This window comes from Mustela putorius, unplaced genomic scaffold, assembly GCF_011764305.1.
Source record: "Mustela putorius furo isolate JIRA1106 unplaced genomic scaffold, ASM1176430v1.1 tig00003962_pilon_pilon_pilon, whole genome shotgun sequence".
NCBI lineage: Eukaryota > Metazoa > Chordata > Mammalia > Carnivora > Mustelidae > Mustela > Mustela putorius.
This window is the reverse complement of record NW_025422106.1, coordinates 7062024-7076145: the sequence shown is the minus strand read 5'-3', so window position 1 is coordinate 7076145 and position 14122 is coordinate 7062024.

The window sequence follows — 14122 nt, the reverse complement described above, 5'->3', positions numbered from 1 at the left end:
TGTAATACTCTTTAAAATGATGGGAGTAATAAAGCTACATGACACCTATGAGTTCTGTATCTTCCTTGCAATTTCCTTCTGTGTCATAACACTAGGTAAATTTTATACTCCTTGTTCTTAAGATTATTATTCACTCAGTGGATTCAGAAGCATGAACCCACTTTCTTATCCTCTTCTGTAAAATGGGGATATACTGGTACTTACCTGATTCCTGTTATAAATGTGTATATACATGTAAAATATATTGTCATTTACAGTGCTGCCTGTATGCATTATACTAATTAGAAGTTGAAATACTCAACTTTGACAACAATATCAAACTTCTTCTAACCTCCACATTAGACATGAGTACACCAATTGAGATAAAAGGAAAAACAACACTAGTTATTCCCTATCTCATCAAGGTAGGTATTTAAACACTGATGAAACTGTAACTTTTTCCAAACCTCATAACTAAAACAAATGAAAATGAAAATAATAATATTAAGTACATAGGAACTTTAAGGGATATGTTAATAAAAATGCAATGATTAATTCCATTTTACAAGTGAGAAGGGTAAATAACTGATGGAAGTTTGCATAGTAAATATGAGAAGGAATACTTGAGTCCTGATCCATCCAGTTCAACCAGGCATTCATTTAACCATTTGTAATGTATTGCCCATATAGTGCTCCACTTCTTTTTAACTATTATTATTATTATTATTATTAATGTATTTACTCTCATTATTCACTCTCTCCAGTATATTTTCTTCTAGATCACCTTGTATCCTGATAATGATTATTTGAAGGTCATGGTAAACTTGGCATACAAAAACCTGGCATATGAAAACTCCATTCACACTCTATAAAAAGGATAATTTTTTTATATGAGAAATGTGATACTGGGTGCCTGGATGGCTCAGTCACTTTAGCATCACCCTTCCGCTTAGGTCATGGTCCCAGGGTCCTGGGATCATTTTTTCATATGTCTGTTAGCCATTTGTTTGTATGTCCTTTTTGGAGAAGTTTCTGTTCATGTCTTCTGCCCATTTTTTAACTGGGTTATTAGTTTTTTGAGTGTTGAGTTTGAGAAGTTCTTTATAGATCTTAGATATCAGTCCTTTATCTGTAATGTCATTTGCAAATATCTTCTTCCAGTTCTATGAGCTACTTCTTAGTTTTGCTGACTGTTTCCTTTGCTGTGAAAAAGCTTTTTATTTTGATGAAGTGATGAAGTCCCAAAAGTCCACTTTTGCTTTTGTTTCCCTTGCCTTTGGAGATATGTCTTGAAAAAAGTTCCTGCAGCCAATGTCAAAGAGGTAACTTCCTATCTCCTCTAGGATTTTGATGGATTCCTGTCTCACATTGAAGTCATTCATCTATTTTGAGTTTATGTTTGTGTGCAGTGTAAGGGAATGGTCCATTTTCATTCTTCTATATGTAGCTGTCCAATTTTCCTAGTACAACTTATTGAAAAGACTGTTCCCCCCGCCCATTGGATATTTTTTCCTGATTTGTCTAAGATTAGTTGACCATTGACTTGAGGGGTCCATTTCTGGAGTCTCTATTCTGTTCCATCGGTCTATATTTCTGTTTCTGTGCCAATATTAGGCCGTCTTGGTGATCACAGCTTTGGAATAGAGCTTGAAGTCAGGCAACATGATGCCCCCAGCTTTATTTTTCTTTTTTATCCTTCCCTTGGGAATTCAGCGTCTTTTCTGGTGCCATACAAATTTTAGGTTTTTGTTCCAGCTCTTTGAAAAATGCCAATGGCATTTTAATAGGGATGGCATTGAAACTGTAAATTGTTCTGGGCAGCATAGACATTTTAACAATATTTATTCTTCCAATCCATGAGCATGGAATATTTTTCCATCTTTTTGTGTCTTCCTCAATTTCTTTCCTAAGTGTTCTGTAGTTTCTAGGGTATGGATCCTTTACTTGTTTAGTTAGATTTATTCCTAGGTATCATAAAAACCATCTATGAAAAGCCCACAGCGAATATCATTATCAATGAGGAAAAGCTGAGAGCTTTTCCCTTAAGATCAGGAACACAGCAGGGATGCCCACTCTCACCACTATTGTTCAACATAGTACTAGAAGTCCTAGCCTCAGCAATCAGACAACAAAAAAGAAACAAAAGGCATCCAAATTGGCAAAGAAGTCAAACTCTCTCTTCACAGATGACATGATACTTTATGTGGAAAACCGAGAAGACTCCACGCCCAAATTACTAGAACTCAAACAGCAATTCAACAAGGTGGCAGGATACAAAATCAATGCACAAAAATCAGTTGCTTTTCTATACACTAACAATGTAATTGTAGAAAGAGAAATTAAGGAATCAATTCCATTCACAATAGCGACAAAAACTGTAAGATACCTAGGACTAAACCTAACTAAAGAGGTAAAGGATCTATATTCTAGAGTTTTCTGTATATGTATTAAATGGCAATCATTAAGTGACCTATCACTTTAACATTGATATGATCTTCTAGACCAGTGTTCCTTAGCCTTAAGCCACCAGACTGAACACACAAACAAAAAACATCAGTGGTCCCCCCAAAGTCATGGTCTGAGTGTACTGGTTTCTCCTACACCACATTTATAGTTTTCAAGGTATAAATAATCTGTTTACAGCTTTCTTTAGTCATTCAAAAGACTTTCTAAGTCTCCAAGTCTACCAACAGATCTGTAAACAACTGCTATTCACCTAAACACATGTTTTGTTGTTGTCTGCGACCTTGAATCTTATTCTCTAAGACTGGCTCCTGAACAATGGAAGCCGAGCTCTCACAGATCTTTCCTGGAACTTGCTGTTCATATTTGCTTAAATTAAAAGTCTTTTAAACCAAGTGTTTCTTACAAAGCAATCCTTCATTTTAAAATAAGGGAGAAGGGTTCTGCGGAATTCTTAACTAATTATACAGCTTAAAGAGTTTAAATAAGATACGAGGAAATAGCCTCCCTTGACGGGTGACATTAGTGCACAATCCTTGACTTGTTTCTTAGTGTTACTCATTATAGCTCTTTTCTGTTCGATTTCAACAATTTTTCCCTTCTGTGAAAATATTAGTCTAGAACCAAATGTCTTGAGTTCAGTGACATACACTATAACAGAGAAGCAACCATTCTTGTTTAAACTGTGAGAACACTGTAAAGAGAAACTTCCCCTTTTAAAGCCAGCAAGATCAATTAATTATTTAAGCTCTAATATCATTAACATTGCAACATGCTTGCATAAAAAAGAACTAATGGGTTTCAGTTAGTAAACACTTCAAGATAAGTTGTAATCCTGTCAGTCAGCATGATCACGATATTTGCGAATTTATCTAGAATCTAAAAATACAAGACAATTAAGTAAAGTCCATATTTAGACTGGAGATGGTTTATGAAACTGTCATCAGTGTGGAAAAGCTTTGACTTTACAGAACTATATATGAAGAAAAAGCTGCCAAAAGCTTCATTTTGCACCAAGATAGCATTGTCAAGATTTCAGATCTCCTTGATGATTTCAAAGATAAGAATTACAGTGAACAAAAACCTCTAAAAGGCAAGTAAAACCCATAAACAGGCTGTTTTTTAAAATTTGGATTTGTTTTCCTTTTTCTTAAGTAGGCTCCATGTCCAGTGTTGAGCCCAGTGTGGGGCTTGAACTCAGGACCCTGGGATCCTGAGCTGAGATCAAGTGTCAAGAATCAGACCCTTAACCAACTGTGCCCACCAGGTATCCCTAAAAATGCTGTTTAGAACATCATGTATATTGCAATGTATTAGTGTCTACAATGTCTCAGTTTTGCATATAAACAAATAACAATAATTGGAAAGGTTTTATTTTTAAGTATTACCAACTCATCTTTATTATCATCCTCCAAAAATATACGTCTGTTAAGTACAATGTTAAGCCAAAGAAGGTATTTTTTAAAAGAAGAGTAACAGATTCAAAGTGCTTAAATTAATAACATATAGCACATGAATAAATATATATACTTGTATACTTAGAAATAACTACAACCATAGCCACAGACAGAGATTTTACACATTTTTTAAGGAGCTTAGTGGGACATTTGATCAACTAGAGTTTTGGAAGAGGTTTGTTTTCAGTAGCTTCTTTTGTTTTTCAATTTAAGGGTCTAGGAAGAACTTGTATTTTTTACCTTTAATAAGTAATTATCCAATTATCTTAAGGTTAGAAAATATCTAGCTAATTTATTTCCTTTTGCTCAGATTTACTAGGTTTTCTTTGTAACATGCTTTACACCTCTCAGTAGAATTCAAAGAATCAAAGAGTAATACCTTGTAAGACTTGAGATTTGAAACACATCAGCATGCCATGAGTGGTATACTGATGGCTCTGTCTAAATTTAAAGCCCCAAAGGATTTATATATGACCATAAGCTACACATCAATTAAGTGCCTGGGTTTAAATATGAGGTTTAACCTTTGATAATTTTTATAAAGTACATTCGAGTTAGCTTTAATTAATTGCACAGCCACTAACAAATCTACTCGATGTTGATTTACAGCTTTTCAGCTTAACAGTTTAGTTGCAAAGAAAATAAAATGAATGATAAATCAAGTTTGTGTTCCCCAAATGCAATTGCTATAATGGCTAGGATGTTCTATTTTTCTCATTATTATGTAAGCATATGCTTTATCCTTCTTGATAAATTTAGTAGGTTGAATATACATCTTAATAAATCATATTGCTGACTCCTGAAATTATCCATTATCCAACCAGTTTCTTACCCTTTCAACTCTACCACTCAGCCAGACCTGCTCCTACTATCATTCTGACCTCCAACCACTTGAACTCATCTTAATCTATTAGAATATAAAATCTTTCTGGCTTACTTCCCTTCCAGGCCATCCTGGACTGATCTCATGGTTAATCATCTTAGTGACTTTTTCTCCATTTCTCTACATATACTTACTTTCCTCTACCTTCTGCTGTTGACCCCTCATGGGCAGTACCCTAATGTCGACCAGTCCAACGTGTGTTTCTTTTTCCTAGGCATGGACTAGCTAGGAGGGAAAACCACACCCCCTCTAGTGTAAGCCCTGAAGCAACCCAGCAGATTTTTGTATTTTCGAACCTCCTTTGTTAATTGCCTTCGTTATTCACAGAAGAGCTATTCCAAACTGTGAAAATTAGCTTTGCATCTCCAATCTACTTAATTCTCACTCTTAGCACACAATCTATTTTACTGACATAATAATGGTCATCAATATGGAATTTCTGAAATTCAAAGAACTTTCCAGCATGAGTGAAACTTAGCATATGAAATTAACACACGCTTGCATGTGCACGCGCGCACACACACACACACACACACACAAGTTTAGGGTAATTCCAGGATGAAACATAGACTATGAGAAAACCATCTGACAGTATTACAAATGCAGGAAACCACCTCACGGGAAGGGTAGAGGGAGGCACTGAGTTAAGTTACTTTAACAGTGAGTGGAGTCTGAAAGACTACAGGCAAGAGAAGGGACCTAAACTGTTCTATTTGATGAAACTTTCCCAAAGGAGCACATGTTAAAAGTTTTAATATTGCTAAAAAAAAAAAAAAAAAAGTTTTGCTATTGCTCTACATCGCTGCTGAGAATGAATGATTAAATAAATGGATGATGGGTGGTAGGAGCTGTGTTTTTCACTGTGGGAGAGAGAGATTACAGATTAGACACAAGGGGAGGCTCTAAAGATCCATCTGGTAATGGAGTAGAGTTGCAGACGTGGGTATGAACTCACGTACATAGTAGCAGTAAGAGAAGCTGTGTGCAGTCAGAAAGAAAACCAGTAATATTGATAACTGACATCACCATCTTTATCTTCTCATTTCTGACGCCCTCATCAAGCCATCATAATCTGATTTCTAAGAACACTATTCTAATAAATATTTTGTTTCAGGGATCACCAATTATTTAATAATTACCAAACCACTATATCCTATCTTTAGTACTAAATCTACTTGACCTCCCATCTTCATTTGGCAGCACTGATCATTCTTGTGTGTGTGTGTGTGTGTGTATGTGTGTGTAAGTCCTGGTTTATCCCCCTTTAACAATTTTACTTCTCTTTCTTTTCTATAAATAAGAATGTTTCCAAGATTTTCTTCAAGCAAACCCTTTTTTCCCTGAAAAATATCATTCCTTTATCTAGGTTCTAAAGTCATCTATTTTTTTTTTAAAGATTTTATTTATTTATTTAATTGACAGAGGGAGAGACAGAGCGAGAGAGGGAACACAAGCAGGGGGAGTGAGAGAAGGAGAAGCAGGCTTCCCACTAAGTGGAGAGCCTGATGTGGGGCTTGATGCCAGGACCGGTATCATGACCTGAGCAGAAGGCAGATGCTTAACGACTGAGTCACCCACATACCCCAAGTCACCTATTTTATTATCATTCCCAACATAGGTGGGAAAAGTTCCTCTGGTGGGAGAGCATTTTCTGATTTCTTCAATCTGTAAGGAGACTTATTTTGCCTTTATAAGCAGATTCTCAAAGAAATTACTGAAATCAAAGTGTCTTAAATTATTTTTAAAAATTCATGCAAGTTTGTCGTAGTGTAATGATTTTAAAATAAGCAGAGTGGGAGGTGACATAATCAAGAGAGTGAATTAGGTTATTCCTTAATTGCATCCACCTCACCAGAAGTACAGCCACTTGTGAGCTGGCCACAGCTATCTAGAGATAAGACGATGTAAAAATCCCAGAACTTAGAGGTGAAACCAGAGGACCTCCTGGACCAGAGCCTGAGAAGGATCACATTGCAAGTGTAAGAAGCACAGTTTCACTTTGAACACATCGCTCCTCCCCCCAGACCAGTACTGCACCACACCCAGAGGACCCCCTGGGACTACAGTTTCCCCAGTGGAAAGAGTCAAGGTGAACATCCTAGAAAAATACAATTTACCAAGACTGAATCATGAAGAAATAGAAAATCTTAACCAACCAATCATGACTAAAGAGATTAATCAATAATCAAACTCTCACAAGAAAGAAAATCTAAGAACTGAGTGGTTTCGCTGGTGAATTTTACCAAACCCTTACAGAAGACTTAATGAAAATCCTTCTTTAACACTTAAAAAAATTTTTTTTAAAAGAATAGGGAACACTTCCAAACGCATTTTATGAAACCAGCATTATCTTGCTATCAAAGCCAAACAAAGAACAAGAAAGAAAATTACAAGCCAATATTCTCGATGAACATAGATACAAAAATTTAAAAAAAAAAAGTCCCTGCATAATGGTATGGAAGGCCACTTCTTGACCTATGGGCACTGGAATCTGAGTGAAGAGGAAATGTACTTTTTGTTAGGCCACCGAGATTGGAGGGTGTGTTTATTTTAGCAGATAGCATTACTCACCCCAACCTACACCAAGCCTTTAGCACCTCAACGTCCTTAAATAGTAAGTGTTTAAATCCTCCAATCCTTCTACAGCACCATGACAGCTGGATTTCTAAAGCACATCCCATTTCCAAAAATATTTGGTGATTCACCACAGAATAATTTAATGATGCAGTAATGTCCAAACTTGTTAGTGTATTTCTAAGGTCTATAAAATGCCTCACTTTTGTCTTTTTTGGTAATCCTGCCTACTATTTAAGTCAACCTCCTCCTTACCCATTAAAACTCCATCAGTATGACTAATCCACAGTCTGCAAATTGTGTATGTTCTCGGGTTTTCGTTTCCTTCTAGAATTATCCTTACTGCAGATTTCCTCCTGCAGAGGCACCGCTCATGTTTTCAGCCTCTCACAACATTATTTTTTCTTGTGCCATTCCATTTTGTACTACCAGATTAAAACAAAATGAGTCCACATTTACACTTCTGTAGCACAAAATTCATAGTATAATGTAGCATTTATCATATTGATAATAAATTCATAAATCCTGCTCTGCAAGCTTTTGAACTGTTTGAAGTTCCTTTTTATTAATGCTCTATTTCCCATCCCAGTGGTGTCTAGAATAAACATATATTATTTTATTTTCAATTGGATGGAATTAATTTTCCTCTATTAATTTGAAAATTGTGATTTTTAAGATAAGAGTATATTGAATTTAACTTTAACAATTGCATTTTAGGGCAAAAAACAATTACAAGATAATGAGACCAATAAGGTTGTTAGGGAGAAGATGGAAATTTACCCTATTAAGAAACAAACAAAACCACAAGCAGGCTCTTCTGTATTAATAATGCCTAGTAAAAAGTATTTTCCTTATTCACTTATTAAAGCCAGCTCAAGAAATTCTGATGATGGCACTGTCAGCATAATCAGTCATTCTTCGTCTTCTGGTATCATGAAACAATGAAAAAAAAACTTCATAAATTCAAAATTATCTTTCCTTCATTATTCCAAATAATACTGTTATCCTGTATTACAAAATTATTTTGGGCATTTTAAGTACATCCCGGAAAGAGTATGCAGCAGCAATCCAAAAGCTACTTACAACTTTAATCAAATTAGTGCAGGAGAAATTTTATAGGTAAGCAAAGCCAAAGATGTGGATAAAAGTATATATCTATTTTTCAAAAGTATGCAAGCTTGAAACTTCAAAAGAATATATTTTTTAAAAAGTCAATAGATAAAGACCTATGTGTTCAGAATATTAAGCATCTTTGCTTTAATAAGCAAAACTACTAGATTTTTTTTCTTTTCTCTAGTTTTTTTAAAAGTTTTATTATTTTTTTATTTTTAATTTTTTTTAAATTTTATTTATTTGACAGAGAGATCACAAGCAGGCAGAGAGGCAGAGAGAGAGAGAGGGGGAAGCAGGCTCCCCGCTGAGCAGAGAGCCCAGTGCGGGGCTCAATCCCAGGACCCTGAGACCATGACCTGAGCCAAAGGCAGCTGTTTAACCCACTGAGCCACCCAGGTGCCCCTTTTTTTAATTTTTAAAAGATTTTATTTATTTATTTGACAGAGAGTGATACAGCCAGAGAGGGAACACAAGCAGGGGGAGTGGGAGAGGGAGAAGCAGGCTCCCTGCCAAGTAGGGAGTGCAATGTGGGGCTCCATCCCTGTATCCTGGGATCATGACCTGAGCTAAAGGCAGACACTTAATGACTGAGCCACCCAAGCGCCCCTCCAGTATTTTTTTTCTTTTTGATAGTGGTATTGATTAGTAATGTCTTTTAAAACATCAGGAATGTCAAGAAAATTCTGTAAGCATGTGATAGAATCATGTAAGATAGTCCGGGCAAATACATTTCCTCTAAGAAGCTTATGCAGTATATCAAATAGGCTCAAATATCCATCTTCACTAATTAAATACCATAGTATATAAGATTTCCTTCAGTACTATGGAAACTCATGAAGATCACATAACAGTGCTTACCTCAACTCCAATCCTCCATCTATTCTACTTATTTTTATTAAATAAAAAGGCAATATTGCACTTTATTACTAGCCTACCATAACAAATCTTTAAAAAAAAAAAAACGAAAATAAGAAACATTACAACAAAAAGCTCCATTATTTTGTGTCTCTCTACATCAGTTCCCAGTGGAGATATCATCCCAGAGCGTGGACTGACCATAGGCTACCAGAATACCCCTGTGAAGCCGGGGTGGGACCTCTAAAGTATGTGAGTATAATAGCGCTGGTTAATGTGAGAAGAACAATTGGTAAATAAAATATTTTTCTACGTATTTTCAGGTACTCTTTGGATTACAGAAATAAAATAGATGGACGCCTGGGTGGCTCAGTGGGTTAAGCCGCTGCCTTTGGCTCAGGTCATGATCTCAGGTCCTGGGATCGAGTCCCGCATCAGGATCTGCTCAGCTGGGAGCCTGCTTCCTCCTCTCTCTCTGCCTGCCTCTCTGCCTACTTGTGATCTCTGTCTGTCAAATAAATAAATAAAATCTTAAAAAAAAAAGAAATAAAATAGACAAAAATATAGGAGAGAAGAAATAATGATGATTTGGAAATCAATACAATAACAAGACTGACAACTTCAATATTGCAAAAAGATTCCAAGATGTTAGTGTACACGTTTCATAGATGAATCACTTTTAAGTGAATTGAAAAAGAAGCAATCTGTGTGTGCTTGTCGCAGTTCTAGATGGTTACCTTAATGATTGATCTCTATTTTTCACTGTGGAGAGACTGGGAATCTACTGTGATGTTTGGATTCCGAGATTGATATAGAAGGAACTACAATGTTTCTCATAATTTCTTTGAGAAATGATTTTTTTAAATCTTTCAATCGTCTTCTAGATTTCATGTGCCATGTAAGAGTCAAGACAACTGTAGTGATTGTGAATCCTCTCCAAATATTCCAGGAAAAGAAAATGTCTCCTGTTTTTACTTTTATAGAATAAATCAAACTTCCTCAGAGCCCCCACTCATCAGTGTAAATAAGAGTGCCAATATCTCTGTGGAAACCTTTTGTCTCCCCAAAGACACACACAAAAATCTCCAATTATCTGGTTCCAGAAACCTAGGGGGGAAAAAAATCTCTTCCTTTTGCATGGCTCGTAATGCTTCTACCATTGCTAATAACAAGAGGTGGTTTCCCCTTTGTAATAAGCTACATTTCCAAGTGGATTCAGAAATGGCTCTCACAAGAGCAACTCTCCACTTTAGACTTTTTGTTTGGTTACAACCATCCCCAGTGATATCCTCAAGGCACAGCACTGGTGTCTAGCCTTGTCAGGCAACCTGCGGCCAGTGCTTCAAGCATTTGTAATCTTGTAAACAATCCCTTTTGTAGTTTTCCATCAGTTGCAAAAACTCAAAAGCTACTATTCTCTTCCATTACTAGGTTATCTTGTTTTCTATTTCTTCCCTCTCTGGGTATTTGTAGATCCTCCAGTCTTTACGTTCTTGAAGAGCCTCCAGACCCTGTTTAAGGCTGCTCATAAACATCAATCCCAATGCAAATCCTGGCTAGAGCGTGTGCTCGGGTACCTGACAACTTCTGTTGTCAGCCCTGAAACTCAAAGCCATCAGAAAGCACCTTTATACAGCAAAGAGAGCCAGGGGTCCAAACCACTAAATCTTAATGATCTTATCTGTACATCTGTGTGGCAGTGGAAAAGATTTTCCTTCCATAGAGAAAACAAGACAGAAATTAAGATACTTGATAATTATTTTATCCAAATATTATGAGATCCAGAGGATGTATGCCAGGACAAATGAAACAGGCATCATGCAGACAAGATAACTTCTATTACTCTTTGTTTTCTTCAGTTTTAATTCAATATATTCCTTATTGATAAAAACTTGAGTTATCACAAATCAGTTAGATTGGGCTTTTGATATTGTTGGTATCCCATTTCTCTGAATTGACATATAAACTTTTATTACATGTAAATGGAATGTTTACTTGTTAAATTAAACTATTAGAGAGTATTCCAGTTTTGAGGCAAATCATCAGAGGTCATTCTAGAGTTGTTTGCATAAGCTAACCAACAGCACAGGTGTTCTACCCTCGGAAGGGAGAAAATCATAGATTATAGGGATGTTTCTTTGTTCTCCTTTTGCTTTTCTTCCTCCCCTTTCAGTTTTCTTCCTTATTATCTCCTTCTTCTCCTCCTTCTCAAGTTAATTTTTTTTAATTCTTTCTTATTTTTTAAAAAGATTTTATTTATTTATTTGACAGAGAGAGAGAGATCACAAGTAGGCAGAGAGGCAGGCAGAGAGAGAGAGAGGAGGAAGCAGGCTCCCTGCTGAGCAGAGAGCCCGATGCGGGGCTCTATCCCAGGACCCTGAGATCATGACCTGAGCCGAAGGCTGCGGCTTAACCCACTGAGCCACCCAGGCGGCCCCCAAATTAATTTTATTGACCACCCCAAACAAGCTAGATTATCTGAGTGAAAAGACTGTAAGAAAGACATGGCAGCCAGCAACACATCCCTTAAACACATGGGTAAAAATGCAATTCAACACTGAGGAAAGAATAGCTATTGTGTAGCATGATAAATCCAACTGGAGCTTCAAATGTAACTCATTTCTAGTAAAGGAAGACACACACACATACCTTGAAAAGCAATTATTTTTAAACTAAAGGAAAAATTTTAATGATAAATAATCTAAAATAATGTAAAGGACAAAGAAGAACGTGAGAGCAGCTCTCAGTTCTCCTGCCACTGTACTCTGATATTAACAGGAATGTATGAGTGATGCTTCAGAAATACCGATGAAAAGAATTTCTGTAAGATTTAATGTTAGAATTTTATGAGTGACATTCAATTGCATTAGAACATGAGAATGAATAGCATCGCTTTTTAATAGGCACAAAGTCTAGATGCATAGAGAAGATGGGCGTAGAAAAACCATATAGGGGGTTTAAAAATACATAGGCAAAAAAAAAAATACCATACAACAAATATGGGAGCAAAAGATAAAGGTAAGCTAAATAACATTAGAACACTGGCATTTGGTCGGTAATGATCAATGGCCTAGATTCACATTTGGCAATCTACCTTATAGGAATAATGCAAAATAAGGAAAAATACTTTAATGCAACATTCCTATTACTGAAGACATTCCTGACCTCAACTCCCACTCCAATAAGAGCAATGAAATTGTTGTTATAAGTCAGAATCAACTCCAATGGCACTTTGGGACCATAATATTAAAGGGTACTAAAGTCAAAGTAGTGAGAGAAAATTATTAAAGCTCTGATTTCTACATCATGCTTTCTCAATGAATTCTTTAATACTGGATTTTGAAATATTTGGAATATCATGTTCCATTTTTTTATTAAAAATGTCTAAGTTGAATGAATAAAATTAGTTATATTCTAAGATTTAGGAAGAAACCCTCTTAGTTCTCTTAATATGCTCTTAACATATTTTCTTTCATCTTAATTTTCTTCATTTTTATTCCTCCTCTCCTCCATGAGGGTTAAATTAAGGCATGGATCTTGAAGAAAATGGCTAAATAATACTTGCAAATACATATACAAGTATAAACATTCATTGAAAATGTGAACAGTAGTTAAAATCCAGAAGTCTAGAAGAGTTAACAAGGTTTCTGGGAAATATATCTATCCTGAAATTATCAGTCTAGCTTTCTGAGCCAGATTTAGCCGTGTCTCTTAAACAATAATTAAAATACATTTTTTCACATAGTGATAGCTACAATGGGAACTCAGTGAACCTGTAGCATCCCTGAACCCAAGCCACCTGGCCTTGGGATCTTTTCAATAACTGAACTTCACACACAGGAAGAGAGATTATCCCTTATTTCAAAATATATTGTCTAGCAAACATGACACTGTAAGTTTCAAGAGCATGTTTTACTGACTGTTAACTCCTGTATAAGCCAAGTCTGCCAGAAAACAGAGCTCTAGTCCTGCTAGGCTGAAGGTGATTGACAGTGGCTGTGACCACATCAGTTTCAATGGCCATGGGCTTCTGCAACAATATGTAACAGCCTGGTTGATTTGTTGACTCGCCTATGTCATTCCTTGGGGATTCCCAGAAACACTAAACAGAGGGAGCTGTACAAAGGTCTATAATTTTTCAGGAGAACTGAGCTTTAATTCTTAAATCGTAGTGTGCATTCTGTCCCCCTCCCTCTCCGCACCCCCTCTGCCTCTCCTGAGACATTTTTAGCGAGTAGTATTCTAAAGGTGATACGAAGATGTTCACTACAATGCTTTTAAAAATTGTTGATTTCCAACTAGAGGGTTTTATGTTGAGCGAAATAAGTCAGAGAAAGACAATTATCATATGATCTTACTGATATGAGGAATTTGAGAAACAAGACAAAGGATCATAGGGGAAGGGAGGAGAAAATTAAAAAAAAGATGAAACCAGAGAGGGAGACAAACCGTAAGAGACCCTTAATTTAAGGAAAAAAACTGGTTTGCTGGAGGGAAAAGGGGTGGCACAGTTGGGGCAGCTTGGTGATGGACATTGAGGAGGGTATGTGCTATGGTAAAAAAAAAAAAAAAAGATTAATTAATTAATTAAAAATTATTGATTTACATTGGTATAGTATTTGATTATAAACACTATTGATTATTATAAAAGATATGTGAGGAGTTAATACTTTAATAGAAAATTAACTTAAATGTCCAGGAATAGGTAAGTGAAAAATTCACTCAACGAAGTAGTGTATAGTGATTAAAATGCTGATTATGAAAACATTAGGACAAAATGTAACATTATGTGAAAAAA